This window comes from Heptranchias perlo, unplaced genomic scaffold (assembly GCF_035084215.1).
Source record: "Heptranchias perlo isolate sHepPer1 unplaced genomic scaffold, sHepPer1.hap1 HAP1_SCAFFOLD_54, whole genome shotgun sequence".
Classification (NCBI taxonomy): domain Eukaryota; kingdom Metazoa; phylum Chordata; class Chondrichthyes; order Hexanchiformes; family Hexanchidae; genus Heptranchias; species Heptranchias perlo.
Window position 1 is genome coordinate 5,066,792 of NW_027139559.1, and position 26,380 is coordinate 5,093,171.

The 26,380-nt window shown below is 44.6% G+C and overlaps 2 long non-coding RNA genes across 2 annotated transcripts in view; both read left to right on the forward strand.

Annotated features, from left to right (window-relative positions):
* LOC137315163 (uncharacterized) overlaps positions 1–5,662 on the forward strand; it is a 59,106-nt gene extending 53,444 nt beyond the window's left edge. Inside the window, exon 3 of the long non-coding RNA XR_010961340.1 lies at positions 4,617–5,662. This is a non-coding gene — a long non-coding RNA (uncharacterized lncRNA). The remainder of the gene's footprint in view (positions 1–4,616) is intronic.
* Positions 5,663–11,478: 5,816 nt separating this feature from the next.
* Positions 11,479–16,103, forward strand: LOC137315157 (uncharacterized). Its single transcript, XR_010961330.1, has 3 exons — positions 11,479–11,557; positions 11,934–12,019; positions 15,862–16,103. It is a non-coding gene; the product is annotated as an uncharacterized lncRNA (long non-coding RNA).
* Positions 16,104–26,380: the final 10,277 nt, after the last annotated feature.

Here is a 26,380-nt window from a genome sequence, read left to right on the forward strand (position 1 = left end):
CACTTCAGACAGTGCAGCGCTCCTTCAGTACTGCCCTCTGACCTTGCAGCGCTCCCTCAGTACTGATCCTCCGAAAGTGCAGCAATCCTTCAGTACTGACCCTCTGACCTTGCAGCCCTCCCTCAGTACTGACCCTCCGACAGTGCAGCACTCATTCAGTACTAACCCTCCGAACGTGCAGCACTCCCTCAGTACTGCCCCTCCGACAGTGGAACCATCCCCAAGTACCGACCGTACGACAGTGCAGCGCTCCCTCAGTACTGACCCTCCGAAAGTGCAGCACTCCTTCAGTATTGCCCATCCGACCGTGCAGCATTCCCTCAGTCCTGACCCTCCGACAGTGCAGCGCTCCCTCAGTACTGACCCACCAAAAGAGCAGCACTCCCACAGTACTGACCTTCCGACAATGCAGATTTCTCTCAGTGCTGACCCTCCGATAGTGCAGTACTCCCTCAGTACTGGCACCGGGAAGTCTCAGCTTGCGTTCTGGGTCTCGAGTCTCTGGAGTGTATGCGTCTCGAGCCCACGACTCTCTGACTCAGAGCCGAGAGTGCTACCTTACGGAGGACGTTGCAGGCCCGACTGGGCTGGGTGCACCTGTCTGATGCCACGGTCGTATTTCAGAGGGCAGTTAAGAGTCAACCATGTTCTGTGAGACTGGAGTCAGAGTTTGAGGGAAAGGTTGAGTGTCAGGAACAAAATGTTCCGAACAGCTCTTTATACCCCTCGAGAAACTGGAATACACCTGAGAGTGATTCTGAGTCTCAAAAATCTTCTTAATGGGAAGAGAATCTTCTGAACTCCTCAGAAGGTGGGTAGGTGGGAGTGAGCGTTATAGGGAGAGGGTGGGCAGATGGGGCGATGGTATAGAGCAAGCGGATTGATAAGTGGGAGTGAGGGATATGGAGGGAGGATGGGTAAGTCGGAGTGAAGGATATGGTCAGGGAGCGTAGATGCGAGTGATGGCTGTGTCAGTGGGATTGAAGGATTATGGGGTGAAGGTGGGTAGGTGAGATTGGGGGATATGGGGGGAAGATGTGTCGGTAGGGATTGAGGGATATGGTGAGAAGGTTAGTAGGTAGGGTTGGGTGATCTGGGGAGTAGTTGGTTTTAAGGAGCGTCTTCATGGAGGAGAGATAGGCAGAGAGGTTTAGGGAGGGAATTCAAGATTTGAGGCAGCTGATAACCCCCACGGAATATTGGCAACACTCAGAACTGACCCGTGAAACAATTTCCTGTGGAACCCGGACTCAAGCGAGAGACAGAACCTTCTGAGGTGAACAGAAGGAGTTTTGTAATGACAGGGCTGACCAACATCAACACTTCCACCGATTAAGTAGAATGGGCCTATACTTTCTGGAGGCTAGAAGAATGAGAGGTGAGCTCATTGAAACATACAAGATTCGGACGATTCTTGATCGGGTAGATGCTGAGAGACTATTCCCCCTGGCTGGAGAGTCTAGAACTAGGGGGCATTGTTTCAGGATAAGGGGTCGGCCATTCAAGACTGAGATGAGGAGGAATTTCTTCACTCAGAGGGTTTTGAATCTTTGGAATTCTCTACCCCAGAGGGCTGTAGTTGCTGAGTCAATGTCTATATTGAGCCTGAGATTGATAGAATTTTGGACTCGAGGGGAATCAATGGACATGGGGATCAGGCGGGAAAGTGGAGTTGTGGTCGAAGATCAGCCATAATCTTATTGAATGGCGGAGCAGGCTCGAGGTTCCACATGGCCTACTCCTGCTCCTATTTCTAATATTCTTATGTTCTTCCTCCCTCATGTGTTTATCGAACGTCCCCTTATATGCATCTCTGTGAGTTTCCTCAACTGCTCCTTTCTAATTCTCACCACTCTCTGGGTGAAGAAGTTTCTCCTGAATTCACTATTCGATTTATTAGTGACGAATATATGTTCACGACCCCTGGTTCTGCTCTCACCCGCAAATGGAAACATCTTTTCTACGTCCACCCTATCAAACCCGTCATTAATCTTAAATACTTCTATCAGGTTGTTTTGCGGACTGCAGGGTGCTGTACAGTGGTGTTCCTCAGGGGTCAGTGCTGGCACCACTGCTTTTCTTGATATATATGAATGACTTGGACTTGGGTGTACAGGGCACAATATCAATATTTGCAGATGACACAAAACTTGGAAGGGTAGCACACAATGAGGAGGATAGTGATAGACTTCAAGGGGATATAGACAGGCTGGTGGCGTGGAAACACGTGGCAGATGAAATTAAACCCAGAAAAATGAGAAGTGATACATTTCGGTAGGAAGAACGAGGACAGGCAAAATAAACTCGAGGGCACAACTCTAAAAGGGTCCAGGAACAGAGAGATCTGGGGGTTTGGATGCACAAATCGTTGAAGGTGGCAGGGCAGATTCAGAAAGCGGTTTAAAAAAGCATATGGTATCCTGGGCTTTATAAATAATGGCATAGAGTACAAAAGCATGGAAGTCATGGTGAACATTTATAAAACACTGATTTTGCCACAACTGGAATATTTTGTCCAGTTCTGGGTATTGCACTTTAGGAAAGACGTGAAGGCCTTAGATAGGGTGCAAGAGAGTTTTAGTAGAATGATTCCATGGATTCGGGACTTTAGTTACGTGGATAGACTGGAGAAGCCTGGGTTGTTCTCCCTGAAACAGAGACGATTGTGTGGAGATTTGATCAAGGTATTCAAAATCATGAAGGGCCGAGACAGAGTAAATAGAGATAAACTGATCCCATTGGCGGAAGGGTCAAGAACCAGAGGACACAGATTTCAGCTGATTGGCAAAAGAACCAAAGGTGAAATGAGGAAAATCTTTTTTACATCGAGTGTTTAGGATCTGGAATGCACTGCCCGATGGGGTGGTGGAGGCAGATTCAATCATGGCCTTCAAAATGGAACTGGGTAATTACTTGAAAATAAAAAAAGCAGGGCTAAGGGGATAGGGCGGGGGAATGGGACTAGCTGGATTGCACTTGCACGGAGCTGGCGTGGAGTCCATGGGTCGAATGGTCTCCTTCCGTGCTGTAACCTTTCTATTATTCTATGATTCTATGAGTTCCCCTCAGTTGGTTGTGATCTCCAGTGTGACCGAGTCGTCTAAGTGTTCACGTTGTGAACAGCAACTTGAGTCTTTGATCCGTCAATTTACATTAACGATTTGGAGTCGGGAATCGGAAGTACAATTTCCAAACTTGTGGATGACACAAAATTGGGAGGTGTAGTTTATAGAAAGGAAGCCTGTGTCAAAATGAAAGAAGTCATCAATAATCTTACTGAATGGTGTGTAATTGGCAAATTAATTTTAATATAGATAAGTGTGAGGTGATGCATTTTGATGGGTAGATTATTGAGGCCACATATTGCTTGGAAAATAAGAGTCTAAATGGAGCACTGGAGCAAAGGGGGTCTATGGATTCAGATACACAAATTACTGAAAGTAGCGACACAGGTTAATAGGGCGATAAAAAAGCAAACCAAGCATTGGGTTTCATTTCTAGAGGGATAGAATTGTAAATCAGAGAAGTTATGTTAAATTTGTATGTAACCTTGGTTAGACCACACTTGGAGTACTGTGCACAGTTCTGGTCTAAATATTATTAAATGGTGTAGAGGCAATGGAGAGTGTGCAAAAAAGTTTCAAGAATGATCCCAGGACTGAGGGTATATAATAATCAGGAAAGACTAAACAGGCTGAGCCTCTTTTCTCTAGAAAAGAGAAGGCTGAGGGGTGATCTAATCTTTAAGGTAATGAAAGATTTTGGTGGGGTAGACGTGGAGAAAATGTTTCCCATTGTGGTCGAGTCCATAACTAGAGGTCATCAATATAAGATAGTCACTAATAAATCCAATGGGGAATTCAGGAGTAAATTCTTTACCCAAAGAGTGTTAAGAATGTGGAACGCGCTGCCACAAGCAGTAATTGAGGCAAATAGCATAGATGCATTTCAGAGGAAGCTCGATAAGCACATCAGGGAGAAAGGAATAGAAGGATATGCTGATAGGGTTAGAAAAAGTTGGGGGGGAATAGGTTCGTTTGGAGCATAAACGCCGAATGGCCTGTTTCTCTGCTGGAGACTCGATAATATTGGAGGGGTTTGTATTATTTTAATGATTGCTGAGATTTTTTTCCCAATTTTATTAATTCCCGACAAATTTAATATATCTAAACGCGCGATACATTCTCTGCCGCAATTATACACATAATACAGGGCACGTGTCGAGAAAAGCGCAAGAAACCCGCCATTTATTTATTAAACGGCGAGAGTGCAAATATTCGCACTGAGCGCCAGATCTGTATCGCACCTGTTAGCCGAAGGTACGGGACAACGTCCGCCTTTATTTTATATTTAACATAAAATGAAAGTCAGAAAATAACAATCTCACCCAGCAGAATTAGAAAATGTTCGTATTTTACAGGACAGGGAGAGGCCACTCGGTAAATGACGTTCAATCTTTGAGCTCTGTGCTGTTTTAAGTGTGGAGTTTAATGTGACCAATTTGGCTTTTATTTTATTCCTTCACTTTCTATTTTCCGGGCGGACTGTGAAAGGGGTTCGGTTTGGCGGCAAAACATTTAAATGAATGATCTGAACATTGTTTATTCTGATTGTAGATTTCTCGGAGAAACAGCAGGAGTTCATTTATCAGTTAACTGATAATTCGGAAGCTGAAGTGGCAACTTCCGAAATGAAGAGAGAAGGCAATAAATAAACAACATCAACAAAGTGAAAGGAAGAGAGAGATAGAATCGGAGTGTTTATTCACTGCTCCGGATCTAAGATTATTTGCTGACCACTGGTTATATGTGATCGCGTGGTTTAATGGATAAGGCGTCTGACTTCTGTTTGATGTATTAGTAGATTGTAGGTTCGAGTCCTGTTGCAGTTGTTTTACACACTGAGTGAAAACGTGTCTTCCAGGTCCTGAAACTATTTCACACCCGACCATTTCTAACAGTGCCTGAAGTGATGCAACGAAAATACATTAAAAAACCGACCCAAAAAACACCGCAATTACATTTATGGAACGCCACAGCCCGACCCCAATCGATTCACATACAATGAATTATATCTTAACTATCAGAGAAGGTACAGCACAGGCAGAGGTCATTTGGCCCATCGGACCTGTGCCGCCTCTTTGAAAAAGCGATCCAATTAATCCCATTCTATTCCCCTGTTCTTTTCCCAGAGCTCTGCAAATGTTCAGTGACGGAGTTGATCAATTGTCTCTGTGACGCAATCGATCAGCGCGTTGGGCCATGAATTAAAAATGTTGTTGGTGATTCGAGCCCCTCCAGGGACGGGTCTTTCGAGTTTATTTGTAACATCCACAGTCTGACAATTTCACCTTTGCAATGTGCCTTTTGGCTGTAACATTGTGCTGAGCACAGGTGCACATCTTAAGTTCCTCTACCTCCCGCCCCATTAACACACTGGTCACCAGCACCTACAGTCCTGTGATCTCCTCTACCTCCCGCCCCATTAACACACTGATCACCGGCACCTGCAGTCCCGGGATCTCCTCTACCTCCCGCCCCATTAACACACTGATCACCGGCACCTACAATCCCGGGATCTCCTCTACCTCCCGCCGATTAACACACTGGTCACCGGCACCTACAATCCAGGTCATCTCTTTATGAAATAAATGTTTGCCTTTTTCCTATTTGATGTCCAGTTATGGTTCATTTGATTTTCCTGGGTTTGGATTGTGACCGTACCAATTTAATGGCAGTGAGCTGATATTGCCAATCGGGCTCAGCATTCTCTGGCGAGCAGTTACCTGCCCTATAAGTTCCGCTGATAACCTGATATCTGACGAATTTCCTTTCCATGTTCCATTACATCTATGCTTTTCTTTTTAGGGTTCAAACGAGGGTGCACAAAGTTAAACACAAAGCAATTTGTCAACATACACGTCTGGTCAGTAAACGCAAGAGCACGCAGACAGAATCCCAATGGACAAAAGCCCTTCTCATTCACTCCCACTGGAAAAAATCCTAAAAGACCAAAACCTTTCCTAATCTCTCCCATTGCATAGAATCACAAAGAGAAAAAAACCCTTCTCATTCCAAGCCATTATAGAGAGTGCGGTGCCCAGAACTGAACACAGTACTTGAAATGAGGTCTAACCAGAGCTCTGGAAAACTGTGACAAAACTTCCACTCCTTTATATTCCAGTTCCCTTGAGATAAAGATCAAAATTTAATCTCCATGTTACCGTATATTTGTTGTGAATTCTGTACTTGGACCGCTAAATCTCTCTCCTCCCCCACAGTTCTTAGCTTCTTCTTAATTAGTAAAAACACTGATCTATCTTTTTAAGGTTCAAAGTGGATGACCTCAAACTTTCCCACGTTGAACTCCATCTGCCACTGTTTTGCCCACTCACTTAATCTATCAATGTCCCTTGGAAACTTTCTGTTCCCATCTATACTGTTTACTGTGCCACCTAACTTCTTGTCGTCAGCATACTTGGATATAAGGCTCTCTGCATAAGAACATAACAAATAGGAGCAGGAGTAGGCCATACGGCCCCTCGAGCCGGCTCCGCCATTCAATCAGATCTTGGGGGATCTTGGACCTCAACTCCACTTTCCCGCCCGATCCCCATATCCATGATTCCTCCAGATTTCAAAAATCTATCGATCTCCGCTTTGAATATATTGAACGATTGAGCGTCCACAGCCCTCTGGGGAAGAGAATTCCAAAGATTCCTAATCCTTTGAGTGAAGAAATTTTCCCTGAATGGCCGACACCTTATCTTGAGACCATGAGCTCGAGTTCGTGACTCTCCAGCCAGGGAAATCAGCTTCTCAGTATCTACCCTGTCAAGTCGTCTAAGAAATGTATATGTTTCAATGCGATCACCTCTAATTCTTTTAAACTCCGTCGAATATACGCCAATTTTACACAATATCTCCTGATGGTAAAATTGCAGCAAGACCTCCTTCCTCTTATATTCCAACGCCTTGTAATAAAGACTAACAAAACATTTGCGTTCCTCACTCTCATTGCACCCTCGGTAACTTAGTATTTCCAGTATATTGTCGTCTATTCCTTCTACAAGGAAAATAAATGAACGTTGAAAAGATTGCATTAATATCACGCCTGCTTATGTTTTGGAAACAACCCTCAGCTGAATTGAAACAAATTCGTTTGTCAACTTCGAGTTTCTGAAGGAAGCAAATTAGTACAAACACTGAATTGCGATGTCCGGGAATCGAACCCGGGTTTATGCTCATCACTATACCACCATCGCTGACTAGCAAAAATAATTAAATAGTTCCGAAACATCAGACCCTGAACAGGCACTGCAGGCTGTTGGATTCTGTTCCTCATTTAAACTATGTCTGGATTTCCACATCGTTCACCTGAGGAAGGAGGTAGCCTCCGAAAGCTTGTGAATTTAAAATAAAATTGCTGGACTGTAACTTGGTGTTGTAAAATTGTTTACAATCATTTAAACTGCTTTCTGACGGATCCTTTCTCGCTCTGTTGCAGTTCCCGTTTCCGTCCAGTAGATGTCGCCAACCCCCAATCAATGGAAATTACACAAAAGCCAGTAATTCTTCACCTCATATCGGACTGAAGAGATGGTCGATACCTGCAATACTTTATCAGCTGTACGCACATTGTGCCGCAGCTCACATCAGCCATTGAGTAAAGTTAAATAATTACATTAAATCATCACGGAGACCTGAATACCAGCTGGACACAAATGGCAGCTTAATATTCAAGTCCATAAGAAAGGACAGGGAAATAGGGAAAGGAGGAGGAGTAGAAATATTACTAAAGGGCAATATTACAGCAGTTGAAAGATAGAATATCAGTTAGGGTGAGGGAGCAGTGTAAACACTCTGAGAGACCCATGGTTCATGTCGTAGATGTGATATATTTGGATTTTCCGAAGGCCTTCGATAAGGTACCACACTTCAGACTCATGGCTTAAGTTTACAGCACGTGGAGTCAGGGGACAGGTGGCAGAATGGTTTGCAAGCTGGCAACAAAACAGAAAACTGAAAATAGAGGTTAAGGGTAGTTACTCAGACTGGCAAAAGGTGGGAAGTGGAGTTCCACAGGGATCGGTGTTGAGACCACTGTTGTTCACAATTTACATTAACAATTCGGGACTCGAGAATCGGAAGTACAATTTCTAAGTTTGTGGACGACACCAAATTGGCGGATGTGGTTAATAAAAAGGAAGAATGCATCAAAATGCAAGAGGATATGAATAAACTTGCAGAATGAAGAATAAGGAGGTCACATACTGCTTGAATAGTAAGAGTCTAATCGGGATAGAAGAGCAAAGGGATCTAGTGGTACAGATATACAAATTACTGAAAGTAGCGACGCAGCTTGATAAGGTCACAAAATGGCAAATCAAACACTAGGATTCATTTCCAGATTGATAGAATTGAAAAGCAATAAAGTTATGTTGAACTTGTATGGGACCTTGGTTAGACCATACTTGGAGTGTTGTGCACAGTTCTGGTCTGCAATTATAGAAAGGACTTAGAAGGTGCAAAAAAGATTCTCATGATACGAGAAATGAGAGGATATTCTTATTAGGAAATGCTGAACAGATTGGGGGTGTTTTCATTAGAATAGAGAAGGCTGAGGGGTGACCTGATAGAGGCCTTACAGTGGGGTTTCATGGGGTAGACATAGAGAAAATGTTTCCATTTGTCGGGAGTCCAAAACTAAAGGTAATAATGATAAAATTTTCGCTAATAAATCCAATAGGGAATTCGGGAAAAACTGCTTTACCCAGAAAGTGGTTAGAATGTGGAAAACGTTACCGCAAGGAGTAGTTCAGACAAATAGCACAGGTGCAATTGAGGGGAAGCTAGAGAAACACATGAGGAAGAAAGGAATCGAAGGGTATTCTGATCGGGTTAGATGAAGTAGGGAAGGAGGAGCTTCGTGTGGAGCATAAATGCCGGAACAGACCAGTTGGGCCGAATGGCCTCTTTCTGTGCCGTAGTTTCGATGTAACTCGATGTTAAGGCTCTTTTCAGAGCCACCCAGTGTATCTGTGAAAGGGCTGGTTACTGTCTGAAGGGAGACGCTGATATCATGCTACCAGTGTTGCTTTGAGCTGCTTTTTTCTCGTTGCAGGCGAGATGAGTTATTAATGGGACTGGAGTCGGGGCACCGACCACATTCCGGTACTTTAAACGGTAAGTTATGGCCCCCAGTCCACACATCACCAGATTTCTTGCATTATTGAAACTACTTGCCATGCTGGGCTCGTAAAACATCACCAGAACTGCTCGACTAACCTTTCTATATCTGCGGGATTCAGCGCTTCGCTCCGTTTCTGCTCTATTTTGTTAGATTATTTACATAACGCATCAAACTCATAGGGGAATCAGTGAAATGTAACTCTGTACAGAAACAAATAACAGTGAACGGCCTGGTGCCCAGGAGATCAGAAGCATTACTCGCCTTTCGTCCTGTTAACAAGCAAACCGTGTTTACAGTCCACCGACCCGCTTCGGTTCCATATGGGGGATTAAACAGAGAAAGCGGGAGGGGAGGAGACAGAGTGACAGACAGGACAGATGGCAGACTCTAATCTTCCAGCTCCACCTCCAGTTATCCCCGACCGCCGATTTCTAACGATAATTGAACCGAAACACAACGCTCCGCACAAACCCTTACAGACTCGGGCTTCATATTCAAAGATTCCCAGAAACCCGGAGCTTTCAAATAAGCCCCGTTACAATGAAAAGTCAGTACCATTCCTGCCTAAACACAGTCCATTCAAGAACAGTCAACTCGGCTCCTCCATTTCAGTCTGCCCCCCTGTTCTATCTCCCCACGCATCCCCTCCCAGACTGGTTCAGCAGTTTACAAATACCTTACAAATATTTGGAGAATCTCATGTGTTGGGGTTTTAGTTATGACGCCGAGTTTCTCCGCGAGTGTTACGCTCTCACAGAGACTCTCACCCTGAATCTGTGAAAAACATTATCACCATGAACTGGGACTGGATCCGAACACATCCCCAGTTACAATGAGGCCTGGCCCCGACATCTCATTCTCTCTGTTTTATATCAGACAGTATCCCACCTTCATATCCGTACCAGAGAGAGAGAGACTGTCAGTCTTACTCTTCAGATCAGTGTGTTCATATCACGCTCAATAGCAGTATCCAACCTTCATATACTGCACCAGAGGGAGAGAGAGGGCGACCGACACGGTGAGAGAGCGCGGAGAGACACAGTGTCACAATATCAATTGCAGACTGACCTGTAAAGTTCCGTTTTTTTTCCAGAAAGATCTCATTGGAGAGACAGAAGGTGCAATCTAATCTCTCACTGATATTGTACCAGAGGCAGACACATTATTAATCCCACACTCAGGGACAGTGCAGAGCGCGACAAAAACAATGGGCCACATTGAATCCTCTGTTGCCTGTTGTACTATATTCGGTTTTGCAGCTCAAGGTCGTTCGGTACTAAACTAAATAAGCGCGAGTTTCACTCTGATCATATTAATCTGGGACTGTTGCTGTCAGATATTAAACCGACACGGTCCCAGAAAACACACGGACTCCGACTTTCCTCCAATGTTTCTGTAGGATTGGTTTTGAGAAATCCTCCCTTCAGTTTCTTCCTCAAGCGTCAGTTTTATCAGTAAAGGAGCCAAGAATGAACAGAACCCATTGGCTCATTCCACAGCCGCCTTCTTTATCTCTGAAAGACTACTTACCATTAAAAGATCCCGAGAGAAACAGCAGGGATGGAAACATCTAGTTTCATAGTTGGAGATTGGAAAGTCAGTCTGGATTCCAGCGTCAGGCACTGGTGGAATCCCATCTGTTCCCCATTCTGGTGCCTGTTCCTGCACTGCCTGTGGACCCCATTCCCTCTGACCTTTCCCCCAGACCCACTTCCTTTGCTAAGACTCGGAAAAATTCCAATTGGGGAAAGTTTCCATCGATTTCAGGATTGGGAATTAAACCAGATATCTGCGCATGCGTGACTCACCCCCGCCCCCAGCGCTGGTTGGTGGTGAGCAGAAGAGCGCATGCGCGCTGCCCTCCCCCAGCTCGGCCTGTGGGCGCCATTCCCTCAGTGAGCGGAAGAAGATGGTTTAAAACAGGCGGGAATGGAGAGATCACGGCCCCCGGGGGAAGGGAGCAAAGAGCAGCCTCGTTACAGCAGCTCATCGCTCCGGGACCGTGTCCGCAGATGGGCTCAGAGATCGGCATTGAGTCCGGGGGAAGGGCAGGGGGAGTCCGGGGGATGTTTGTAAGAGGCGGAGTGGATCAGGAACTGGTCCCGGAACATGGAGTGAGAGGGGGTAAGGGAGAGGTCATTCTCGGGCTGTGTGTGGACAGGGTGTGTCCAGGGGAAGGGAGAGAGAATGGGAAGAAGCTGCTATTAAATTAATTGCTGCTTTCTCTCCCCAAACCAGGAGTGAATGGTCCTGGTTTAGTTCCAGTCTCCCCCTGTTTATTGTTATTGGACAGTGAAGAGTGGAAACAGAGCCGGACAGTGAGGATGTGGGGAGTTATACAAAGAGCATCGATTGCAGGCATCAGGTGAGAAGTGTGAAGGAGACATTTTAAACAGCGGCTGTTTGCTTTCAGTTGAACGGTTAGTCCCCTGGGAGAGGGGATTAGAAACCTGACCTGTACAAAGGTCCCTGCCCCATCGGGTAGTCCCATTCATGGATCAGTGCAGGGCTTGGGTTGTGTCTGGATATCACTGAATTGTTTTAAAATCGCCCAACACACCTGGTATTCAGAAGCTGAGTGCTGCAGGACTGCAGTGGAGTCAGACACTGACTCTGTTTGTATCACTGGTTTTCATTTGTGGATATTCAAAATAATTATTGACAGAGATATTAAACTGATCACTTTTGTATTTTTTACCTCACCTGTTCTTGAGTTACAAGAGATACGTTTCTTTCTACAGGCAAACACTTGAAGGATCCAGAATGAATGTGAAGTTTCCTCCACCCAAGGCAAAGGAAGAGTGCAGCCAGCTCCTTCTCCCACACAGTAGGTATATTATCACTCACAGAGCACAGACACACAGACAGGTCATCAGGTCCACAGTCTCAGACAGCAGAAGTAGTCAGTCCCACACTGATCCCAGGTTCCAGAGACACATTTTCAATCCAACCATCAAACAGAGCAGGTGAGGCAGACGCTGTTTCCATTTCCCCCGAACTCAGTCCCGCTGACAGGAAGATCCAAAAATTCCAGTTCAAAGTCACACTTTCAGGTTGTCAATTCAACAAAAGGGCAACATTATCCGTGAATTAAATACCAGATACCCCGAGATTACAATTAAATACAAGCCCAGAACTCTCTCACACAAGTGAGTTTAATACATGCAGTATCCATTCGAATAGCGGATCATAAGATACAAATTGCAATTCCAAAACTCATGGACAGTATCAGATTGAGAAATGCTGTGACAGTGTAACCTGAGAAACAAATTAGATACCAGTTTATAATATACTCATAGTGTGAGATTTAATGATACAGTATCAATTCTATTAGTACAGACTGAGATACACATTACACAGGAGTCCAAAAATATTATAAAATAAAATTTAATGATGCAGTATCAATTCCTTTAGTGCAGACTGATCTACACATTATATACCAATTGAAAAATATCACCATATCAGTTTGAAAGGTACATTATCATTCACAATATTACTCATAGATATACAGACTTAATCGTAGTCCAAAAAGCACACAAATTATTTGATTAAACATCCAGCATCAAATCCTAAAGTGTATCCATATTCTCCAATTAAATAATGAGAAACACGATTCAAACATTAAGGTATGAAAGCTGCAGTATTGAACACCATAATGTAATCTGAGAGAATAATTATATACGGACACAGAATGAATCCCACACTCAAGTATGGTTCCAGAGATGATAGATACAGAATGAATCCCACACTCAAGTATGGTCCCAGAGATGATAGATACAGAATGAATCCCACACAGGCATCCAGTACCAAGGACTGACAGACACCGAGTTCATCCCACACTCTCATAAAGCACGAGAGACTGAGAGGTAAAGTATGAATCCCACACTCACACACAGTACCAGAGACTGACAGATACTGAATGAATCTCACACTCACACACAGTACCAGAAACTGACAGATACAGAATGAATCCCACACTCACACACAGTACCAGAGACTGACAGATACAGAATGAATCCCACACTCACACACAGTACCAGAGATTGGAAATGCAGAATGAATCTCACAATCATTAAGAGTACCAGATTACTAATTCAATCCCACACTAACATACAGTGTGAGAAACTGTATGTTTAAAATGAAGTCAACACCCACATACAGTACTGGCAACTGACAGACACAGAATGAATCCCACACAGTATCAGGGACTGAGAGATAAAAAATGAATCTCAGTCACCGACATTAGTGCAGGCTGAGTTACAAATTACGTACCAGTCCAAAAATCTCAGTGTCAGATTGAAAGATACAGTATCAATTCCATTCATGCAGACTGAGCTCCACATTATATACAAGTTCAAAAATGTCACCATATCTGTTTGGAAGATGCACTAAATCACAATTGTTTTCACATCGAAGCAGATTTAATAGTAGCCCAAAAATGCACTCGTTCTCTGATTATAACCTACAGCATCACATTTTAAAGGATATGATTATCTACCACTTAAATACTGGGAAAAATTATTTAGATATTAAAGATACAGTTTTGAATGCCATACTGTAAACAGATACAAATTTGATACAGATAAAGAATGAATCTCATACCCAGATCCAGTGCCTGAGACTGACATATAGAATGAATCTCACACTCACACAATGTACCAGTGATTGATAGATACAGAACAAATCCCACACTCACATACTGTATCAGAGACTGACAGATCCAGAATTTATATCACGCATACAGTATCAGAGATTGATGTAAATGGAATGAATGTCTCACTCGCATACAGCATCAGAGACTGACAGATATGGAATGAATCCCAAATTCACACACAGTGCCAGGAACTGACAGGAACAGAATGAATCACAAAGTACCACAGTCAGACAGATACAGAATGAATCTCACAGTCACATTACTGCAGACTGAGTTACACATAACATGCCAGTCCAAAAATCTTATAGTGTCATATTGAAAGATAATGTATCAATTCCATTAGTGCAGACTGAGGCAAACATTATATAGCAGTCCAACAATGTCATACCACATCAGACTCAAAGATACAACATCAATTCCATTAGCATGCACTGAGCTACATGTTACACACCAGTCCAACAATCTCATACAGTATAAGACTAATAGATACAGTATCAATTCTATTAGTGCAGGCTGAGCTACATATTACATTCCAGTCCAAAAATCTCACACAGTGTCAGACTGAGATAGAGAATTAATTCCATTATTATAGACTGAGCTACACATTACATACCAGTCCAGTAATTTCACCGTGAACAGATTGAAAGGTACATTATCATTCACAATAGAGTTCAGAGATTAAGATGTAACACTACTCCAAAACTCACACACATTGTTTGATAAAAGAAAATCCATAACTGTATCAATATTTACAAATTAAACACTCGACAAAAAACTGTATATACTTTAAAGTATTAAAGATATAGTTTCAAATACAATAATTTAAACTGAAATAAGAATACAGAGTGAATCCAGACTTGCACATTGTCTCAGAGACTGAATTACAGAATGAATACCACACTGAGATAAAGTAGCAGAGAATGGCAGATACAGAATGTATCCCCCACATACACAGACAGTACCAGAGACTACAGATACAGAATTAATCCCACACTCACACACAGTACCAGAGACTGACAGATACAGAATGATTCCCTCACTCACACACAGTAGCAGAGACTGACAGATACAGAATAAACCCCACACTCGCATATTGTAACCGAGACTGACAGGAACAGAATGATTCCCTCACTCACACACAGTACCAGAGACTGACAGATACAGAATAAACCCCTCATTCATATACAGTATCAGAGACTGACAAATACAGAATAAACCGCAAACTCATGTACAGTATCGGAGACAGACAGATACAGAATAAAACCCACACCTGCTTACAGTATCAGAGACTGACAGATACAGAATAATCCCCACACTCATATACTGGACCAGAGACTGACAGAGAATAATCCCCACACTCATATACTGGACCAGAGACTGACAGAGAATAATCCCCACACTCATATACTGGACCAGTGACTGACAGGCACAGGATGAATCCCACACTCACACACAGTACCAGAGACTGAGGATACAGAATGAATCCCACATTCACACACAGTACCAGAGACTGACAGATGCAGAATGAATCCCACACTCACACACAGTACCAGAGACTGACAGATACAGAATGAATCCCACATTCACACACAGCACAGGAGACTGACAAATACAGAATGAATCCCACACTCATATACGGTACCGGAGACTGACAGAATACAGAATAAACCCCACTCTCATGTAGGGTACCGGAGACTGACAGAATACAGAATAAACCCCACTCTCATATACAGTACCGGAGACTGACAGAATACAGAATAAACCCCACTCTCATATACAGTACCAGAGACTGACCTCTACTGGACGTAATCGGGAACTGTAAAAGAGTGGAATAAATTCACATTTTCTGTCGTGGTTCCAGAAACAGGAAAATGTGCAATGTGAGGAAAGTTTCTGTCTGGAACTTTTACTCACCAGAAGAAGGAGAAAGCCTCCGAAAGCTTGTGATTTTCAAATAAAACTGTTGGACTATGACCTGGTGTTGTAAGATTCCTGACATTACTGCTGTTATACAGGGCCTTGGTGAGACCACGTCTGGAGAATTGTGTGCAGTTTTGGTCTCCTTATCTGAGGAAGGATGTCCTTGACATGGAGGGAGTGCAACGAAGGTTCACCAGACTGATTCCTGGGATGGCATATCTGACGTATGAGGAGAGATTGGGTTGACTCGGCCAATATTCACTCGAGTTTCGAAGAATGAAAGGTGATCTCATCGAAACATATAAAAATCTAACAGGACGAGACAGACTAAATGTAGGGAGGATATTCCCAATGGCTGGGGAATCCATAACCAGGGGTCACAGTCTCAGGATTTAGAACCGAGATGAGGAGAAATGTCCTCACTCGGAGGGTGATGAACCTGTGGAATTCTCTACCACAGAATGCAGTGGAGGCCAAGTCATTAGATGAATTCAAGAAGGAGATAGATATATATCTAAATGCTAAAGGGATCAAGGGATATGGGGAAACAGCGGGAACAGGGAACTGAGTTAAACGATCAGCAATGATCATTTTGAATGGCGGAGCAGACCCGAAGGGCCGAATGGCCCACTCTTGCTCCTGTTTTCGATGTTTCTATGTAACGTGGCATCACTCCCATCCGTCCAATCACAATCATTGCCTTCCTCCATCCCTCATTAGAATAGGGTTGTGGGACTGCCTATTTCATCCGAGCTCGGAACGGATTTGGATCATTTCTGGGTCAGAAATTGAGTTTGAAAATGCCTGATGACAAGAAAGCGGCTCCCAAGAAGGGCGCCAAGAAATCCTTCAGTAAAGCACCAGCCAAAGGCGGCAAGAAGTCGTAACTGAGACAGGAACAGAATAATTCCCTCGCTCACATCAAATAACAGACAAATATCATTCACTGATTCAGTAATCGCTGACACATTAATCAACACATCAGTCAGCTTCTGTTGTACAAATCTGGGTAAAATAATACAGACCGAGCAAGTGTTGTCGGAGGATGAGACTGTAAATAATATTGGGTGGAACACAACAGAATGCCTCTTGATTCCGATGATCAAACGTCCCTGATATTTCTGTATCCCACCCGTCCAGTTTAATGACAATTCTGATATTTTGTCTCATTCACCAGACAAACTGCAAATTTCACTCTATTGGAGATTAGCGACATCTGCTGTCCGGAAGCGAAAACTTCAACAGACCGATCTGGATCATTTGTATTTAACAAGTTATTGTTAGTTCTCGAATCGGAATCAAGTCCTTATTAAATTGATTCCTGACTCTCTTCAGAAAGTAACCAGCCCTTTCATAGATACAGTGGGTGGCTCTGAAAAGAGCCTTTGGGTTATCAGGTTAAGTCTTGGCCGCTTTACTTGCTCTTGGTGCTCACATGGCTGGTTTTCTTCGGCAGCAGCACGGCCTGGATATTAGGCAGCACCCCGCCCTGAGCGATGGTCACTCGTCCCAGGAGCTTGTTGAGCTCCTCGTCGTTGCGGATGGCCAGCTGCAGGTGTCTGGGGATGATGCGGGTCTTCTTGTTGTCCCGGCCGGCGTTGCCGGCCAGCTCGAGGATTTCAGCCGTCAGATACTCGAGCACAGCAGCCAGATAGACCGGGGCTCCGGCACCCACACGTTCAGCGTAGTTCCCCTTTCGCAGGTGCCTGTGAACACGGCCCACGGGGAACTGCAGTCCGGCCCGGGATGAGCGAGACTTGGCCTTGGCCCGAGCTTTACCGCCGGTTTTTCCTCTTCCAGACATTTCCCCAATCTCACAAACACTTTCACAAAGAATGAAGAAATCCTCCCGAACCCGCCCTTCTTATACCTTCTGGAGGAGTACAGTGGAGGCACTTGTGATTGGTCCACCTGCTCTCAATCTCATTGGGCTGTTTATTGAACCAATCAGAGAGCTGCTTTATTCACCAATTAGTAGCCAGCAATGAGAAAAGGGCCCGAAAATCCCGAACTGAAATGTTTTTGAAATTTGAAAAGGCCGCCAATATATTTCCAACAAAAGAAGCGGATTTAGTAAATAATGTCGCGTACAGACAAATATTGAAAAATCTCTCTCCTTTTACTCTGTTATTCCACATTTCCCGTCACAATTTCCAGAATCTTTTACAATCCGGCTTCATTCACCGTTCGCTTTCAATCGGGCGGGAATAAAGTCCCATTTTGTAACGGGAAAGATTCCAGCTCAATCTTTGTAAAAGTAACAAACCCCAGATTGTGGATTGATCCCTGTTCACAGGAGCTGCTGCGGGATCGAAACCGGAGCCGAGACTCCTGGCGTAAGAAGTGGATCAGTGAGAGAGCCTTTAGACTATTCTGTACTCGGTGTGAACACCCTTTCGGGATTGCTGCTTTACAAAGGATTGCGGTTCTGAAAGTGAGATTCCCGAATAATGAACAAACAAAAGTGGAAAGGAGAAAGAAATGACTGAAGTCCAATCCCCCGCCTTAAAACGGCTCTGACGGGGCAGATGCGGGGGAAGGGGTGGAATATGAGCGGGAATGAGAGGATCAGGGACACGTTTTGGTTATTGGGACGAAATAAAAAAGCGACACACAGATTATAGCGGGCAGTGAATACGAGAATCTTCCAGATTTCAAGAGAAATTACAAAAGCACAAGAACATATTAACAGGAGTTGGCCATTCAGCCCCTCTTTCCTGCTCCGCCATTTGATAAGATAATGGCTGATCAGTGATCTAACTCCATATACCTGCCTTTGTCCCATATCCCTTAATACCTTTGGTATCTATCTCAGATTTAAATTGAGCAATTGAGCTAATATCAATTGCCGTTATAGAGACAGTTAGTATCAAACTATCTACAGTAAAATGATTCCATACAGAGGTGTCGGTACAGCGTCTTCAGAGAGACTGTGGGTGGCTCTTAAAAGAGCCTTTGTGTTTATTTTTTTTTCAGTTGTTTGTGGAGTTTTACTTGGAGCTGGTGTATTTGGTCACCGCCTTTGTCCCTTCCGACACGGCGTGCTTGGCCAGTTCCCCGGGCAGCAGCAGGCGCACGGCGGTCTGCATCTCCCGGGAGCTGATAGTCGCCCGCTTGTTGTAATGGGCCAGGCGGGAAGCCTCACCCGCGATGCGCTCGAAAATATCGCTCACAAAGGAGTTCATGATGCCCATGGCCTTGGAGGAGATGCCGGTGTCCGGGTGAACCTGCTTCATCACTTTGTAGATGTAGATGCCGTAACTCTCCTTCCTCGACTTTCTCCGCTTCTTGCCGCCTTTGCCTGGTGCTTTACTCAAGGTTTTCTTGGCGCCCTTCTTGGGAGCTGCTTTCTTGTCCTCCGGCATTTCCCCACTCAATTTCAGACCCAGAAATGACCCAATCCGCTCCGAGCTCGGATTAAATAGACAGTCCCACAGACCTATGGTAATGAGGGATGGGGGAGGGCAATGATTGTGATTGGGTCATTGGGAGTGAGGTCAGAATAATTATTAACTGTAACTCTCTGATTGGTTTCTTCAAATATCCAATGAGATTCAGTATCTGCCACCAATCACAAACACGCTCACACCGCACACTGTCCGCTTTCAGCAATTTGTTCCGAACTGTTGCAGTTCTGCTTCCGGCCAGTAGATCTCCCCAAACCCCGGGACATTGAAGTTTGAAGATGAGAGAGGGACAGAACAGAAACTAATTCTTCACATTATATTGCACGGGTGGGATTGAGAAAAACTGGGAATGGAGACGAGCTGCAAGTACATTTTGTTGGACCAAACATGAGTTGTAATGCTGTGTTAAGTTCTTGCAATTAATTTTGGAGTATTTTCTATACTGAGGAAGACTTCGACAAAATACAAGAAGACTTTAATAAGGTGCTGAAAGGCGGTGTAAATGGCCATTGAATTTCCATATAGAAAGGTGTGAGGTGGTGCAATTTGCTAGGGGGAGTAAGGAGGCGACATACTGCTCGGAAAATAATAGTCTAAATGGGGTAAAAGAGCAAAGGGATTTTAGGGGTACAGATTGACAAATTAAAAGTAGCAACACAGGATGATAAGGCCATAAAAAGCAAACAAAGCACTGGGGTTTATTTCCAGAGGAATAGAATTGAAAAGCAAATAAGTTATTTTGAACTGAAATTTAAACTGTCAAACCTTCTGTCAAACTGTTTATATTATATTTTCGGTTTCGAGATGTTTTTCTATTGCATCATTGAGTAAAATATTCCATGATTATTCCTCCCACCGACCTTCAGTTAACTGGTTTATAGTTCCCTGGACTTGTTCGATCTCCTGTTTTAAAATATAAGAATCACATTAACTGTCATCCAGTCCTCTGGCACTATTCCTTTTTGTGATGATGTTTTTCTAAAGATGTAACAGTGCCTCTGCTATCTCTTCCTTTGCTTCATTTAATATGCACGGGTGCAATCTATCTGGACCAGTTTAACCACCCTTTCTAACTTTAATGTCTTGATATCCTTATTGACCTCTTCCTCTAAAATCATGTTCACCCTGTTAATCTCCCGGGTAAATACTGAGGCAAAGTAATAATTCAATGTTTCTGCCATTTCGCTGACGTTTTTCATGTGCATCCCTTAGTGGCCCTCATGATATTCTGATTTTCCTTTTGTTATTTTTGTGTCTGTGGAATAATTTACTATTTATTTTTATATTCTTTGATAATTTGATTTCGTGGTTCCTGTTTGATTCACTAATTGTTTTTGTGATTTCTTCCTAACCTCTTCCTATTCTCTTTTGCCATCCTCTTATTTAATATCAATGAATGAGAAATCCCACCAGCTTGTTGTGTCTGTTCAGGGGCTGATGTTTGGGAACTATTTATTGTCTATGATTAAAGTGCCAGAAACCCAAAGGGAGCAATTCAATCCGAAACTCCAAAGAAACACTGTATTTCTCCCTCCTGGTGAAATAAGGCGCTATAATGGTGAGTATAGCTGCCTTCCAAGCAATTAATTCCAAACAGGTTTCAATCCCAGCACGCTGAATTCAGAAACACCAAGACTGGAACCGAATTTGATGATGTTCAGAGGGATAGTGTTTCCAAAACACAAACGGGTCTAATTAATATAAAAATACATTTAAAATTCATTTATTTCGCCCATAATGTTGAATTTAACTCTGTTCCTTTGTATTATTATTTGTACGGTAGATACGGGACACAATTGCCCGGATTCAGTGAAATTAATTGATTTTCTGAAGTTTTTCCCTCTCCTGATTCCCGTTCCTTATTTAAATTATGTCGGATTAACCTTTCTGATCTGTAGAAGGGTCACAGTCCTGAACCGTTAACCCGAGCTTCCCTTCTCCACAGATGCTGCCGGACCTGCTGAGTCTTTCCAGCATTTTCGGTTTTATTTTTTTTTACATTTTATCACTTTCACTTTTGACGGTCGCCGTTGAAACTTTGCGCTCAGTTTTTATTTGTGTTTCAGTTCGGTTTATTTGAATTAATATAAATCGTGTCCTGAGAAATCAGACAGAAATATTGTGCAATGTAGAGTGAAATATAATGGGGCAACTTTCGAATGAGCAAAACAGAAACTTTATTGTGAATCAATTGTCTAATTTTTCACTGACAAAATATGAAAAAATGAAAGTAGAAATTACAGAGAGAAACTATTTCCTCACATTGCACATTGTCCTGAATCGAGAACAACGACAGATAATGTGAATTTATTCCACTTCTTTACAGTTCTCACTTATGGCCAGTAGATGTCAGACTGTATGTGAGTGTGGCATTAATTCCCTGTCTGTCAGTCTTTGGCACTGTGTGTGAGTGTGATATTCATTCTGTATCCAACAGTCTCCAGTACAGTCTGTGAGAGTGGGATTCATTTTTTTAATTCGTTCACGGGATGTGGCGTCGCTGGCGAGGCCAGCATTTATTGCCCATCCCTAATTGCCCTCGAGAAGGTCGTGGTGAGCCGCCTTCTTGAACCGCTGCAGTCCGTGTGGTGACGGTTCTCCCACAGTGCTGTTCGGAAGGGAGTTCCAGGATTTTGACCCAGCGACGATGAAGGGACGGCGATATATTTCCAAGTCGGGATGGTGTGTGACTTGGAGGGGAACCTGCAGGTGGTGTTGTTCCCATGTGCCTGCTGCTCTTGTCCTTCCAGGTGGTAGAGGTCGCGGGTTTCGGAGGTGCTGTCGAAGAAGCCTTGGCGAGTTGCTGCAGTGCATCCTGTGGATGGTCCACACTGCAGCCACAGTGCGCCGGTGGTGAAGGGAGTGAATGTTTAGGGTGGTGGATGGGGTGCCAATCAAGCGGGCTGCTTTATCTTGGATGGTGTCGAGCTTCTTGAGTGCTGTGAGAGCTGCACTCATCCAGGCAAGTGGAGAGTATTCCATCACACTCCTGACTTGTGCCTTGTAGATGGTGGAAAGGCTTTGGGGAGTCAGGAGGTGAGTCACTCGCCGCAGAATACCGAGCCTCTGACCTGCTCTCGGAGCCACAGTATTTATATGGCTGGTCCAGTTAAGTTTCTGGTCAATGGTGACCCCCAGGATGTTGATGGTGGGGGACTCGGCGATGGTAATGCCGTTGAATGTCAAGGGGAGTTGGTTAGACTCTCTCTTGTTGGAGATGGTCATTGCCTGGCACTTATCTGGCGCGAATGTTACTTGCCACTTATGAGCCCAAGCCTGGATGTTGTCCAGGTCTTGCTGCATGCGGGCTCGGACTGCTTCATTATTTGAGGGGTTGCGAATGGAACTGAACACTGTGCAGTCATCAGCGAACATCCCCATTTCTGACCTTATGATGGAGGGAAGGTCATTGATGAAGCAGCTGAAGATGGTTGGGCCTAGGACACTGCCCTGAGGAACTCCTGCAGCAATGTCCTGGGACTGAGATGGTTGGCCTCCAACAACCACTACCATCTTCCTTTGTGCTAGGTCTGACTCCAGCCACTGGAGAGTTTTCCCCCTGATTCCCATTGACTTCAATTTTACTAGGGCTCCTTGGTGCCACACTCGGTCAAATGCTGCCTTGATGTCAAGGGCAGTCACTCTCACCTCACCTCTGGAATTCAGCTCTTTTGTCCATGTTTGGACCAAGGCTGTAATGAGGTCTGGAGCCGAGTGGTCCTGGCAGAACCCAAACTGAGCATCGGTGAGCATGTTATTGGTGAGTAAGTGCCGCTTGATGGCACTGTCGATGACAACTTCCATTACTTTGCTGATGATTGAGAGGAGACTGATGGGGCGGTAATTGGCCGGATTGGATTTGTCCTGCTTTTTGTGGACAGGACATACCTGGGCAATTTTCCACATTGTCGGGTAGATGCCAGTGTTGTAGCTGTATTGGAACAGCTTGGCTACAGGCGCAGCTAGTTCTGGAGCACAAGTCTTCAGCACTACAGCTGGGATGTTGTCAGGGCCCATAGCCTTTGCTGTATCCAGTGCACTCAGCCGTTTCTTGATATCACGTGGAGTGAATCGAATTGGCCGAAGACTGGCTTCCGTGATGGTGGGGATATCGGGAGGAGGCTGAGATGGATCATCCACTCGGCACTTCTGGCTGAATATGGTTGCAAACGCTTCAGCCTTGTCTTTTGCACTCACGTGCTGGACTTCGCCATCATTGAGGATGGGGATGTTTGCAGAGCCTCCTCCTCCCGTTAGTTGTTTAATTGTCCACCACCATTCACGACTGGATGTGGCAGGACTGCAGAGCTTTGATCTGATCCGTTGGTTGTGGAATCGCTTAGCTCTGTCTATAGCATGTTGCTTCCGCTGTTTAGCATGCATGTCGTCATGTGTTGGAGCTTCACCAGGTTAGCACCTCGTTTTTAGGTACGCCTGGTGCTGCTCCTGGCAGGCTCTTCTACAGTCCTCATTGAACCAGGGTTGAAGCCCTGGCTTGTTGGTAATGGTTGAATGAGGCATATGCAGGGCCTTGAGGTTGCAGGTTGTGATAGACTACAGTTCTGCTGCTGCTGATGGCCCACCGGGCCTCATGGATGCCCAGTTTTGAGCTGCTGGATCTGTTCTCAATCAATCCCATTTAGCACGGTGGTAGTGCCACACAACACTTTGGATGGTGTCCTCAGTGTGAAGACAGGATTTCGTCTCCGACTGTGCGATGGTCACGCCTACCAATACTGTGATAGACAGATGCATCTACGACCGGTAGATTGGTGAGGACGAGGTCAAGTCGGTTTTAGCCTCGTGTTGGTTCACTCACCACCTGCCGCAGGTCCAGTCTGGCAGCTAAGTCCTTCAGGGCTTGGCCAGCTCGGTCAGTCGTGGACATTCAAGTTCCCCATTCAGTGTAAACTTCGTGCCCTTGCTATCCTCGCCGCTGTCTTCTGGTGCTGTTCAACATGGAGAAGGACTGATTCATGAGCTGATGGAGGGCGGTAGGTGGTAATCACCAGGAGGTTTCCTTGCCCATGTTTAACCTGATGCCATTAGATTTCATGGGGTCTGGAGTCAATGTTGAGAACTCCCAGGGCCACTCCCTCCTCACAGTACATCACTTTACCGCCACCTCTGGTCGGCCTGTCTTGCCGGCGGGACAGGACATACCAAGGGATAGTGATGGAAGGGTCTGGGACGTTGGCTGTCAGGTATGATTCTATGAGTATGGCTATGTCAGGCTGTTGCTTGACTAGTCTGTGTGATAGCTCTACCCAATGTTGGCACAAGTCCCCAGATATTAGTGAGGAGGCGATTGGGTTTGGTTTGCCTTTTCCATGCCCTGTGCTTAGTGGCTCCTTGCCGGGTGGTACGTCCGGTTTTTTGCTTATTGTGACTTTGTGGAGCGAGATTGTACAACTGAGTGTCTTGCTAGGCCACTTCAGAGGATGATTAAGAGTAGTTTCATGGTAGTTTCAGAGCCATCATTAATGATACTCGATGTTTTTTAATTCTAGATTTTATTTAACTAATTCAATTTAAATTCCCCAGCTGTTACGATGAGATTTGAACTCATGATTCCGGATTATTAATCCATTAATATAACCACTCTGCTACCGTATTCTTAATTTGAATGAAGAGGTCACGGGTCGGTTTGCTGTAGATGTGGAGATGGGGCAATGTGGGCAATGGAGGGATGTAAGCGAATGTTAAATTTGAGTGGTAATGAACTTGGAAACAGTGAAGGTTAGTGAGATCAAGCAGGACTTGGTGGTGGTTAGATGGTGGAGGTTGAGTGGCCGGCCAGGAGTGCATTGGATGAATGGAGCCTGGAGGGAGAGAGACATTGATGAGGGATCGGTGGCAATGGGACGAGGGAGGAATGGAGGCGGCTGAGGGAATCACAGGGTCTTTGTGATGAAGGTTAAATCGGGTCCTGAGCTCAGCTCCGTGTTCCTTGGCGACAATTTTACTGGAGCCGTTAACCAATGTAAAATAAAAAGGTAAACATTTGCAGTAAAATAGCGAAGAGAGGAATGTCAATGGGGAACGTTCAGTGTCCGTCCCCAAATATCACCCACATTCATTTCTAGGGTGCAATCCCAAACCTGCCCTTTAACACGTTCAGTGTCCATCCCCTAATATCACCCACAGTCATTTCTAGGGTTCAATCCGCAACCTGCCCTTTAACACGTTCAGTGTCCGTCCCCTAATATCACCCACAGTCATTTCTAGGGTGCAATCCTCAACTTGCCCTTTAACACGTTCAGTGTCCGTCCCCTGATATCACCCACAGACATTTCTAGGCTGCAATCCTCAACCTGCCCTTTAACACGTTCAGTGTCCGTCCCCTAATATCACCCACAGACATTTCTAGGGTGCAATCCTCAACTTGCCCTTTAACACGTTCAGTGTCCGTCCCCTAATATCACCCACAGTCATTTCTAGGCTGCAATCCTCAACCTGCCCTTCAACACGTTTCGTGTCCGTCCCCGAATATCAACCACAGTCATTTCTAGGCTGCAATCCTCAACTTGCCCTTTAACACGTTCAGTGTCCTTCCCCTGATATCATCCACACTCATTTCTAGACTGCAATCCTCAATCTGCCCTTTAACACGTTCAGTGTCTGTCCCCTGATATCATCCACACTCATTACTGGACTGCAATCCTCAATCTGCCCTTTAACACGTTCAGTGTCCGTCCCCTGATATCACCCACAGTCATTTCAAGGCTGCAATCCTCAACCTGCCCTTTAACACGTTCAGTGTCCGTCCCCTGATATCACCCACAGTCATTTCTAGGCTGCAATCCTCAACCTGCCCTTTAACACGTTCAGTGTCCTTCCCCTAATATCACCCACAGTCATTACTTGGGTGCAATCCTCAAACTGCCCTTTAACACGTTCAGTGTCTGTCCCCTGATATCACCCACGGTCATTTCTACGCTGCAATCCTCAACCTGCCCTTTAACTGTCCTCGTATCAGAGACTCAAATTCATATTTTGACTGGGAAACTTCAGGTACAGACTGAAACGGGTCTGTTTATGTCCCTGGATTCAGTGCACACTGCAGAAAAATCTCTATAAATTATAAATGAATCGCCAGGAGTGAACATAGTCAATACAATTAGAGGAAAACTGTAAATGAAGCCGCTCATTATTGTTGGATCAGTCCTGTGTGATTACAGCTGTTAACTTTATTCCTGAGAGAGGT